This window comes from Nycticebus coucang, chromosome X, assembly GCF_027406575.1.
Source record: "Nycticebus coucang isolate mNycCou1 chromosome X, mNycCou1.pri, whole genome shotgun sequence".
In the NCBI taxonomy this organism is placed as follows: domain Eukaryota; kingdom Metazoa; phylum Chordata; class Mammalia; order Primates; family Lorisidae; genus Nycticebus; species Nycticebus coucang.
In genome coordinates, this window is record NC_069804.1 from 51,481,837 (window position 1) to 51,493,888 (window position 12,052).

Here is a 12,052-nt window from a genome sequence, read left to right on the forward strand (position 1 = left end):
CGGGCAATTGAAGCAGCTTCAAAAATACACTACTGGGACTTGATCAAACTAAAAAGCTTCTGCACAGCTAAGAACACAGTAAGCAGAGCAAGCAGACAGCCCTCAGAATGGGAGAAGATATTTGCAGGGTATATCTCTGACAAAGGTTTAATAACCAGAATCCACAGAGAACTCAAACGCATCAGCAAGAAAAAAACAAGGGATCCCATCGCAGGCTGGGCAAGGGATTTGAAGAGAAACTTCTCTGAAGAAGACAGGCGCACGGCCTTCAGACATATGAAAAAATGCTCATCATCTTTAATCATCAGAGAAATGCAAATCAAAACTACTTTGAGATATCATCTAACTCCAATGAGACTAGCCTATATCACAAAATCTCAAGACCAGAGATGTTGGCGTGGATGCAGAGAAAAGGGAACACTTCTGCACTGCTGGTGGGAATGCAAATTAATTCATTCCTTTTGGAAAGATATATGGAGAACACTCAGAGATCTAAAAATAGATCTGCCATTCAATCCTGTAATTCCTCTGCTGGGCATATACCCAGAAGACCAAAAATCACAACATAACAAAGATATTTGTACCAGAATGTTTATTGCAGCCCAATTCATAATAGCTAAGTCATGGAAAAAGCCCAAGTGCCCATCGATCCACGAATGGATTAATAAATTGTGGTATATGTATACCATGGAATACTATGCAGCCTTAAAGAAAGATGGAGACTTTACCTCTTTCATGTTTACATGGATGGAGCTGGAACATATTCTTCTTAGTAAAGTATCCCAAGAATGGAAGAAAAAATACCCAATGTACACAGCCCTACTATGAAACTAATTTGGGACTCTCACATGAAAGCTATAACCCAGCTACAACTTAACAATAGGGAGAAGTGGGAAAGGGGGGGGTGGGTAGAGGGAGGGGAATCGGTGGGATCACACCTGTGGTGCATATTACAGGGGTATTTGCGAAACTTGGTAAATGTAGAATGTAAATGTTTTGGCACAGTAACTGAGATAACGCCGGAAAGGCTATGTTAACCACTGTGATAAAAATGTGTCAAATGGTTTATGAAGTGAGTGTATGATGCCCCATAATCATATCATTGTATACAGTTATGATTTAATAAAATAAATAAATAAATAAATAAATAAATAAATAAATAAAAAACTGTACAAAACTGTATATATATATTCTACCTGCAATTCTGAGATCCCAGCACTCCCCTACACTCTCACTGTGAGGTCTAGAGGCCTGTCCCCCAGGAGACCAGATTCTTGGGTGTTTTCTCAAGACATTCGGACAGGGCATGGACTGCTGCTGGCCAGTGCTGATTCTGAAGTGTAGGAGGGAGGAGAGGACAGTGGGATGAGAGGGAACCACACCGGAGCGGCAGTGCCCCGAGGCGCAAAGCAGAACCCATTTTTGGCAACAATAGGGCTCACCCCTGGATATTCCAGAGTCATACCCCCTGTTTCTCTGGGCAACAAGAGGAGGCCGGGCATCTTCTCAGGTGGCAACCACTAGCAGAACAGATCTGGGATGGAAACACAAGCCCTGGGAATTTAGCCGGGACAGAAACAAATTCTGCAAAGTCGTTCTGTTCTGTCAGTCACGTCAATCAGGGGCAGGGCTGGAACTAAGTAAATAACCCAGCCTCCATCAAGCACCCAAGGTTTTCAGGCCTCACCTTTCCCTGCTGGTTAGTGGCAGAGAGCAGCAGCCTGGCTGAGCAGACATAGATTTCCTTGTGATTCAGGCAGGTGCAAACCGCTGGAGTATCTGTTCATTGGAGGCAACTGGGTCACAGCCCTACAAGGTTATTAGTGACTGGGAATGACGGAGATGCAAGGTGGGGAAGGAGGCATCAACCTTCCCAGACTAATCTATTTGCTGGGTGGGTCTTCCTGACCTCACGGAGCACCGGAGCAAGTCATATTTGAGTTGTCAGCAGACCACTGTGATCTAGTTGCCAGAGACCTTTTAAACTCTCCAACCTGAGACAGGTGCTGACTGAGATAATTGATTTGGACTTTTTGAACTGAGCCAATCACCTGAGGACTATCCAAGTGGTGCCCTAGGTGTGTAGTTGTAGGCAGGTTTGATTTTCCTTTTCCATTTGTTCCCTGTGGGGGGTGAGGTGACTTAATTGCTGGTATTTCTGAACAGCTCAGACTTCAATCCAGAGTAACTTTTCCATTAGGGTCGGACAGAGACCAGCTGAAAACAAGACAGAGCCACTTAGCCCTACCACACCAAGCAGGTCCCCAGTTTTTCACACCATAGCACTGTACAGGTCCTCAATAAAGCTCCAGAAGAAAATGTACAGACACCAGTCCCAGCTTTTGGGCAAAGGTCTGGTTAATTACTACTCCTGGAGCCCCGAAACCAATTTCTCTGTATCCACGCATTTAGTCAAACGGTGTAAAATAATCATGGGGCAGAATCAGAGGGAAAACTCTGGTAACATGAATAACCAGAGTGGATCAAACCCCCAAGGAAAGATATGGCAGATGTAATTAAAGATCCCATTCATAAACAGCTGACCAAGATGTCAGAAATCGAATTCACAATTTGGATTGTAAACAAGATTAATAGAATGGAGGAAAACTTGAAATTAGAAATTTGAGGAACAATTAAAAGTTGGAATTAGAAATTCGAGGAGAAATTTAAAAGTTGTCTCAATAATTCAATGAATTTAAAGACAAAGACAGCAAAGATTTTGACATATTGAAGCAAGAATTTGCAGACTTCAAAGACCTGAAAAATACAGTATAATCCCTCAATAACAGAGTGGAGCAACCAGAAGAAAGGATTTCCAAGACTGAAGACAAACCTTTGAATGCTCCCAAGATCTCAAAGAGGAAGAGAAATGGAAAGAAAAAAAGGATCCTTCTCTCAGAGAGCTCTGGGATAATTCGAAGAAGGTTAATATCCACCTCTTTGGAATCCCTGAAAGTGATGAAATGGCTTCTCAAGGCACAGAGGCTCTTCTCCACGAAATTATGAAAGAGAATTTTCCAGACATGCCAAGAGATTTTGAAATCCAGATAGCAGACAGTTTCAGAAACCCAGCATGACTCAACCTGAATAAGACATCCCCCAAGCACATCATAATTAACTTCACTAGGTTAATATGAAGGAGAAAATTCTGAAAGCAACCAGATGTAAGAAAACCATAACCTAGAAAGAGAAAAATATTAGAATGACTGCATATCTCTCTGATGAAACCATTCAAGCCAGAAGAGGCTGGAAAGAATCAACATTATTAAAATGTCCATACTACCCAAAGCAATATATAATTTTAATGCAATTCCTATCAAAGCTTCATCGTCATATTTTAAAGATCCTAAAAAAAAAAAATACTTCATTTTATATGGAATCAGAAAAAACCTAGAATAGCCAAAACATTACTCAGCAATAAAAACAGCAGGAGGAATCACGCTACCAGACCTCAGACTATACTATAAATCGATAGTGATCAAAACAGCATTGTATTGGCACAAAAACAGAGAAGTAGATGTCTGGAACAGAATAGAGAACCAAGAGATGAATCCAGCTACTTACTGCTATTTGATCTTTGACAAGCCAATTAACAACATTCACTGGGGACAAGATTCTCTATTTAACAAATGGTGCTGGGTGAACTGGCTGGCAACCTGTAGAAGATTGAAACTGGACCCACACCTTTCACCATTAACTAAGATAGACTCTCACTGGATAAAAGATTTAAAGTTAAGACATGAAACTATAAAAATACTTGAAGAAAGTGCAGGGAAAACTCTAGAAGGAATTGGCCTGGGTAAATATTTTATGAGAAGGAATTCCTAGGCAATTGAAGCAGCACCAAAAATACACTACTGGGACCTGATCAAACTAAAAAGCTTCTGCACAGCCAAGAACATAGTAAGTAAAGCAAGCAGACAGCCCTCAGAATGGGAGAAAATATTTGCAGGTTATACCTGAGATAAAGTTCTAATAACCAGAATCCACACAGAATTCAAACATATTAGCAAGCAAAGAAGACTTGATCCCATCTCAGGGTAGGCAAGGAACTTGAAGAGAAATTTCTCTAAAGAAGACAGACGCACGATCCACAAACACATTAATAAAAGCTCATCATCCTTAATCATCAGAGAAATTCAAATCAAAACTACTTTGAGATATCGACTAACCCCAGTAAGAGTAGCCCCACATAACAAAATCCCCAAACCAGAGATGTTGGATGCATGGATGCAGAGAAAAGGCCACACTTCTGCACTGCTGGTGGGAATGCAAACTAATACGTTCCTTCTGGAAGGATGTTTGGAGAATACTTCGAGATCTAAAAATAGACCTGCCATTCGATCCTATAATTCCTTTACTAGGTTTATACACAGAAGACCAAAAATCACAATATAAAAAGGACATCTGTACCAGAATGTTTATTGCAGCCCAATTCATAATTCCTAAGTCATGGAAGAAGCCCAAGTGCCCATCAACCCACAAATGGACTAGCAAATTGTAGTACATGTATACCATGGAATATTATGGAGCCTTAAAGAAGGATGGAGACTTTACCTCTTTCATGTTTACATGGATGGAGCTGGAACATATACTTCTTAGCAAAGTATCTCAGGAATGGAAGAAAAAGTATCCAATGTACTCAGCCCTACTATGCAGCTAAATTGTGGCTTTCACATGAAGGCTATAGCCCAACTATGGCACAAGACTATGGGGAAGAGGCCAAGGAAGGGGAAAGGAGGGGGGAGGTTACAGGTGAGGGAGGGTGATGGGTGGGGCCACACCTACGGTGCATCTTGGAATGGGTACAGGTGAAACTTACTAAAAGCAGAATGCAAATGTCTACATAAAATAACAAGGAAAATACCATGAAGGCTGCGTTGAACAGTTTGATGGGAATGTTTCCGATTGTATATGAAACCAGCACATTGTACCCCTTGATTGCACTAATGTACACAGCTATGATTTAACAATTAAAAATAAATAAATAAATAAAGATCCTAACTGACAGAATCCAGCAACATATCAAACAAATCATACATCATGACCAAGGCAGTTTTATCCCAGGGTCTCAAGGCTGGTTCAATATACGTAAATCTATAAATATAATTCAGCACGCAAACAAATTAAAAAGCAAAGACCATATGATTACCTCAATTGATGCAGAAAATGCTTTTGATAATATCCAGCATCCCTTTATGATCACAACACTTAAGAAAATTAGTATAGAAGGGACATTTCTTAAACTGATAGAGGCCATCTACAGCAAAACCACAGTCAATATCGTATTGAATGGAGTTAAATTGAAATCATTCCCACTCAGATCAGGAATCAGACGAGGTTGCCCATTGTCTCCACTGCTCTTTAACATCATAATGAAAGTTTTAGCCATCACAATTAGGGAAGAAAAGGCAATCCAAGACATTACTCAGAAATAAAAACAAAGCAGGAGGAATCATGCTACCGGACCTCAGACTATACTGTAACTCGATAGTGATCAAAACAGCATGGTACTGGCACAAAAACAGAGAGGTAGATGTATGGAACAGTATAGAGACCAAGAGATGATCTCAGCTACTTACCGTTATCTGATCTTTGACAAGCCAATTACAAACATTCTTTGCGAAAACATTCCCTATTTAACAAATGGTGCTGGGTGAACTGGCTGGGAACCTGTAGAAGACTGAAACTGGACCCACACCTTTCACCATTACCTAAGATAAACTCTCACTGGATTAAAGACTTAAACTTAAGACATGAAACTATAAAAATAATAGAAGAAAGTGCAGGAAAAACTCTTGATGAAATCAGTCTGGGCAAATATTTTATGAGGAGGACCCCCCCAGGCAATTGAAGCAGCTTCAAAAATACACTGCGAGAATGGCCCACATCACAAAATCTCAAAACCACAGATGCTGGCATGGGTGTGGAGAGAAGGGAACACTTTTATACTGCTGGTGGGACTGCAAACTAGTACAACCTTTTTGGAAAGAAGTATGGAGAAATCTCAAAGCACTCAAGCTAGACCTCCCATTTGATCCTCCAATCTCATTACTGGATATCTATCCAGAAGGAAAAAAAATCATTTTATCATAAGGACACTTGTACTAGACTGTTTATTGCAGCTCAATTTGCAATCGACAAAATGTGGAAACAGCCTAAATGCCCACATACCCAGGAATGGATTAACAAGCTGTGGTATATGTATACCATGCGATACTATGCATCCATTAAAAAAATGGAGACTTTACATCCTTCGTATTAACCTGGATAGAAGTGGAAGACATTATTCTTAGTAAAGCATCACAAGAATACAGAAGCATGAATCCTATGTAGTTAATTTTGATATGAGGACAATTAATGACAATTAAGGTCACAGTGGGGGTGATGGGACAGGAGACCAGAGTGAGAAAGAAGGAAGGAGGGGTGGCTAAAGGAAGAGCAGAGAGAGGGAAGGAGGGAGAGGGTGGGGCCTTGGTGTGTGCCACATCTTCTGGAGGCAAGGCACGATTGCAAGAGGGACTTCACCTAACAAATGCAATCAGTGTAATCTGGCTTCTTGTACCCTCAATGAACCCCCAACAATAAAAAAAAAATACACTGCTGGGACCTGATCAAACTAAAAAGCTTCTGCACAGCCAAGAACACAGTAAGTAAAGCAAGCAGACAGCCCTCTGAATCGGAAAAGATATTTGCAGGTTATGTCTCTGACAAAGGTTTAATAACCAGAATCCACAGAGAACTCAAACGTATAAGCAAGAAAAGAACAAGTGATCCCATCACAGGCTGGGCAAGGGACTTGAAGAGAAACTTCTCTGAAGAAGACAGGTGCACGGCCTACAGACATGTGAAAAAAATGCTCATCATCCTTAATCATTAGAGAAATGCAAATCAAAACCACTTTGAGATATCATCTAACTCCAGTAAGATTAGCCCATATCACAAAATCCCAAGACCAGAGATGTTGGCGTGGATGTGGAGAAAAGGAACGCTTCTACACTGCTGGTGGGAATGCAAGTTAATACATTCCTTTTGGAAAGATGTTTGGAGAACACTTAGAGATCTAAAAATAGGCCTGCCATTCAATCCTATAATTCCTCTATTAGGTACATACCCAGAAGATCAAAAATCACATTATAACAAATATATTTTACCTGAATATTTATTACAGCCCAATTCGTAATTGCTAAGTCATGGAAAAAGCCCAAGTGCCCATCGATCCACTAATGGATTAATAAATTGTGGTATATGTACACCATGGATTATTATGCAGCCTTAAAAAAAGATGGAGACTTTACCTCTTTCATGTTTACATGGATGGAGCTGGAACATATTCTTCTTAGTAAAGTATCTCAAGAATGGAAGAAAAAGTATCCAATCTACTCAGCCCTACTATGAAAGTAATTTATGGCTTTCATATGAAAGCTATAACTCAGTTATAACCCAAGAATATGGGGAAGGGGGAGAGGGATGTGAGGGATGGCAGGATGGGCGGAGGGAGGGTAATTGGTGGGATTACACCTACAGTGCATCTTACAAGGTGAAACTTAGTAAGTGTAGAATATAAATGTCCTAGCAAAATAACTAAGAAAATGCCAGGAAGGCTATGTTAACTAGTGTAATGAAAATATGTCAAATGGTATAGAAAACCAGTGTATGGTGCCCCATGATCACATTAATTTACATAGCTATGATTTAACTTAAAAAATCAACATGTGAAAATTAGTAGCATTTCTATACATCAACAGTAAACAATCTAAAAAGGAAACCAAGAAAGTAATTCCATTTACAATAGCTGCAAGTAAAATAAAACATCTAGGAATAAACTTAAGCAAAGAATTGAAATATCTCTATAAGAAAAACTATAAAATACCAATGAAGGAAATTAAAGAAGACACAAAAATAGAAAGATAATTCATGCTCCTAGATTGAAAGAATCAATATTGTTAAAATGTCCATATTACTCAAAGCAATTATATTTGATGCAATTGCCATCAAAATACCAATGACATTCTTCACGGATTAGAAAAACTAATCCTAAAATTTATGTGGAACCACAAAAGACCCAGAATAGCCAAAGCCATCCTGAGCAAAATGAACAAAACTGGAGGAATCACATTACTTGACTTCAAATTATACTACAGAGCTGTAGTAACCCAAAAAGCATAGTACTGCCATAACAACAGACACATAGACCTGTGGAACAGAATAGAAAATCCATAAATAAATCCACACATCTACAATGAACTTATCTTTGACAAAGGTACCAAGAGAATACAGTGGGGAAAGGTCAGTCTCTTCATAAATGGTCCTTGGAAAACTGAATATTCATATGCAAAGGAATGAAACTAGATCCTTGTCTCTAGCCACATAAAAAATCAAATCAAGAGTTGGATCACATTTTCATCACACTGGTTAACATGGTCTTCCTGGCATTTTCTTAAATGTGTCAAATGGTCTATAAAACCAGTGTATGGTGCCCCATGATTACATTAATGTATACAGCTATGATTTAATAAAAAAATAAAAATAAAATAAACCTTTATAAACTAGAACATTGAAAGTTGTAGCAGCCTTAACTTTTCACTCCTAAGTTTTCAAGAATACATCTCTTAAGTAAAAAGATGTTCTCCTAAGTAGCCACAGCATCATGACCATATTTAACAAAATAAAACATAATGTCTGCAAAAAAAACAAAAAGAGTTTGATCAGTAGTGGGAGCAGAGAGAGGACCCCAGAAAGCCCTGAGCGGCCCCACCACAGATGCTGGCCTAATTACCATCACATATTGGGAGGAGCTGCAGCTGCCCCAGCTGGCCCCAATCACCATCACTGCAACCATGAGCAGAGAGATCGCTCCCCGCACCCCCCACCACCCTGTCCTCAGTGCTGCGGACACCAAGCCCAGCACCACAGGCAGCAGGGCGGGGACCTGTGCCCCAGGCGGCCTCACATTGGTGGCGCCTGCAGGCAGGGACAAGAAGGTCATGGCAAGGAAGGTTTTGGGAACAGTAAAATGGTTTGATGTAAGAAACTGATATGGTTTCATCAACAGGAATGACTGCAGGGAAGATGTGTTTGTACAGCAGACTGCCATGAAGAATAACCCTAGGAAGTCCCTTCGCAGTGTGGGAGATGGAGGGACTGTGGAGTTGGATGGTGTTGAAGGAGAAAAGGGTGTGGAGGCAGCAGATGTTACAGGCCCTGGTGGAATTCCAGTTCAAGGCAGTAAAGACGCAGCAGACCGTAACCATTATAGGCACTATCCAGTCGCAGGAGGCCTCCACACAATTACCAATAGAATTACCAGAATAGTGAGCGCTGGGGAAAGAAGGAGGTATGGAGAGTGCTCCTGAAGGCCAGGCCCAACAACCCGGCCCGACCCCAGGCAAATGTTCCCACCCGACTACTTGCAGAGACGCTATGGGCATTGATCACAGTGTTCCAACCTCCTGTGCAGGGAGAAGTGAGGGAGGTGCTGACAACCAGGGTGCAGGAGAACAAGGTAGACCAGCAAGACAGAATATGTATGGGGTTATAGAACATGATTCCGCAGGGGCCTTCCTAGCCAAAGAGCCCAGAAACAATGGCAGTGAAGAGGATACAGAGAATCAAATAGATGAGACCCAAGGTCAGCAGCTGCCTCAACGTCAATACTGTTGCAACTTCAATTACCAATGCAGATACCCAGAAAACCCTAAATCACAAGATGGCAAAGAGACAAAAGCAGCCGATCCACCAACTTATTCGTCAGCTCCCGAGGCTGAGCAGGGCAGGGCTGAGTAAATGCCGGCTCACCATCTCCACCAGCATCCAGTTTAGTCATCCAACAAGAAGAAACAAATATGAAATTCCAGCAATAAAAAATGAACAAAGGATTGGAGCTGAAGACCTTAAGTGCTTGCTTTTTGTCCCTTGACCAGATAACTAGAACTATCTCCATTATCTATGCAGCATGGGGGTTTTATTATTTTTACCTAAAGAAGTCCTTTTTGGTAATAACAAATGTGTTTTTTTAAAAAGTCTGATTTTTCTCAATATGCCTTTAAAGGTTTTTAAATTGTTTCTTATCTGGTCAAGTTGAGATTTTTAAGAACTTCATTTTTAATTTGTAATAAAAGTTTACAACTTGATTTTTTTCAAAAAAGTCAACAAACTGCAAGCACCTGTTAATAAAGGTCTTAAATAATTTTTAAAAATCGTATCAAAATAGATTAAAGACTTAAATATAAGACTTGACACTATGAAACTACCCAAAGAAAACATTGGAGAAATATTTCAGGACATTGGTCTGGGGAAGGACTTCTTGAGTAATACCCCCAAATCATTGGCAACCAAAGAAAAGTGGGGAAAAGGGGATCACATCAAGCTAAAAAGCTTCTTCACAGCAAAGGAAACAACCAACAAAGGTAAGAGACAACCCACAGAATGGGAGAAAATATTTGCAAACTACTCATCTGATGAGGGATTAATAACTAGATTCTAGTTAGAATATATAAGGAGTGTTATGCCCAGATTGCAAAGTCCCCAAAGACCACTAGGGAGCTGAGTCCAATGCAAAAGCAAAAGAGCCTTTTATTGCAGCAAGATCGAGCTTGGGCTCCCGGGGGCTCTGCTGCAATGGATCCAAGCCAGGAGTCCCGAGCTCTGGGGCAAGGGATTTTTATAATACAGTGCAGTGGGTGGGGTGTTCAGGGATTTGGGACAGGGGCGCTTCAGGATTGGCCACCATATGGTCTGATTCTAGGGGGTGGCTCCTGATTGGAGGGTAGCTGTCTCATAATTTTGGGGAATTGCCTATGCTTACTGGAAAGTGAAACTTACACTACAAAATGGCAGTAAAAGTGAAACTTAACTCCCAAGATGGCAGTGTTCCAGCCTAAGATGGCATTGGTCTGGCCCTCTCATTCCCCCCTGTACTTGTGACTTCAAGGGCCCAATCATGGGCCTATGGGCCTGGTGTTATTTCTGTCATTTTTAGTTCTCTATCTGAAAGGGGCCGGTACTGGCCTCTTAAGACTAACAGTTGTACAGCTCCTACACGTTCTTGTACAAAAGTGAGGAGCCTGTTGATGATGCAAGGACCCACAGACAGGAGTAAGAGTAACAATACTAGGAGACCAGCCAGGGCTGATATCAGAGTGGTTAGCCAAGGGGACCAATTAAAGAGAGACTCATACCAACTCTGGTTATTTTCTCTATCTAATTTACGCTTGAGCAACCTCTCCCTCACAAGGGCCATTGATTCTTTTACCACTCCTGAGCAATCATTATAGAAACAGCATTTTTCTCCCAAGGCTGCACACAGCCCTCCTTGGTGGAGGAATAATAGGTCTAGTCCCCTCCGGTTCTGTAAGACTACTTCAGAAAGGGAAATTAGGGATTCTTGGAGTAGGGTAATAGACTTTTCTATCCTTTCTATGTCCCAGTAAATTGTTTCCCGGAGCATACCATAGTTCTTATCGTTGAGGACTAGGGCAGACACTCCAGTCCCGGCCCCTGCTAAACCCATCCCTAATAACACTGAGATGGTAAGTGCAGTGATTACTTCTCGCTTTTGGCATGGGATTGGGTTTAAAAATCTCTGAAGTACTGTGTCTTCTTCATAGTAGATTATTCTAGGTACTAGCTGCACCAGGACACAGTAATCTTGATTCTGATTTAAGACTCCCACGTGTATGCATGGAGCTAGTCCTGTGGAACAGGTCCACCGGGCATTGCTTGAGGGTATCAGATATCCGGTTCCATTCCATTGACCAGTAGCATTGCATAGGTGTTGATGGGAGATAGGCACCCTCCCGATGCACATGCCTTTCCCTATTACTGTTTGAAGGGTAAGTCTAGGGTGATTCTGATGCCATCGACAAGCTGCAGCCTTCCCAAGGGTGTAGTTCCCCAAGATGGCAAATGCTTCATAATAAGGGGGTTTTACACTAAAGCAGAGCCAGCAAGCAATCGTCAAATCAGGCCTGGTTAAGTTAATTACCTGGTACATACTTGTGAGTAGTTCCCCGGCGGAGTCAGTGTTAAAATGGACACTGGAAGCATTCTT

At 41.1% G+C, this 12,052-nt stretch overlaps 1 pseudogene; it reads left to right on the forward strand.

Annotated features, from left to right (window-relative positions):
• Positions 1 to 8,840: 8,840 nt before the first annotated feature.
• Positions 8,841 to 9,786, forward strand: LOC128576798 (Y-box-binding protein 1-like; annotated as a pseudogene).
• Positions 9,787 to 12,052: the final 2,266 nt, after the last annotated feature.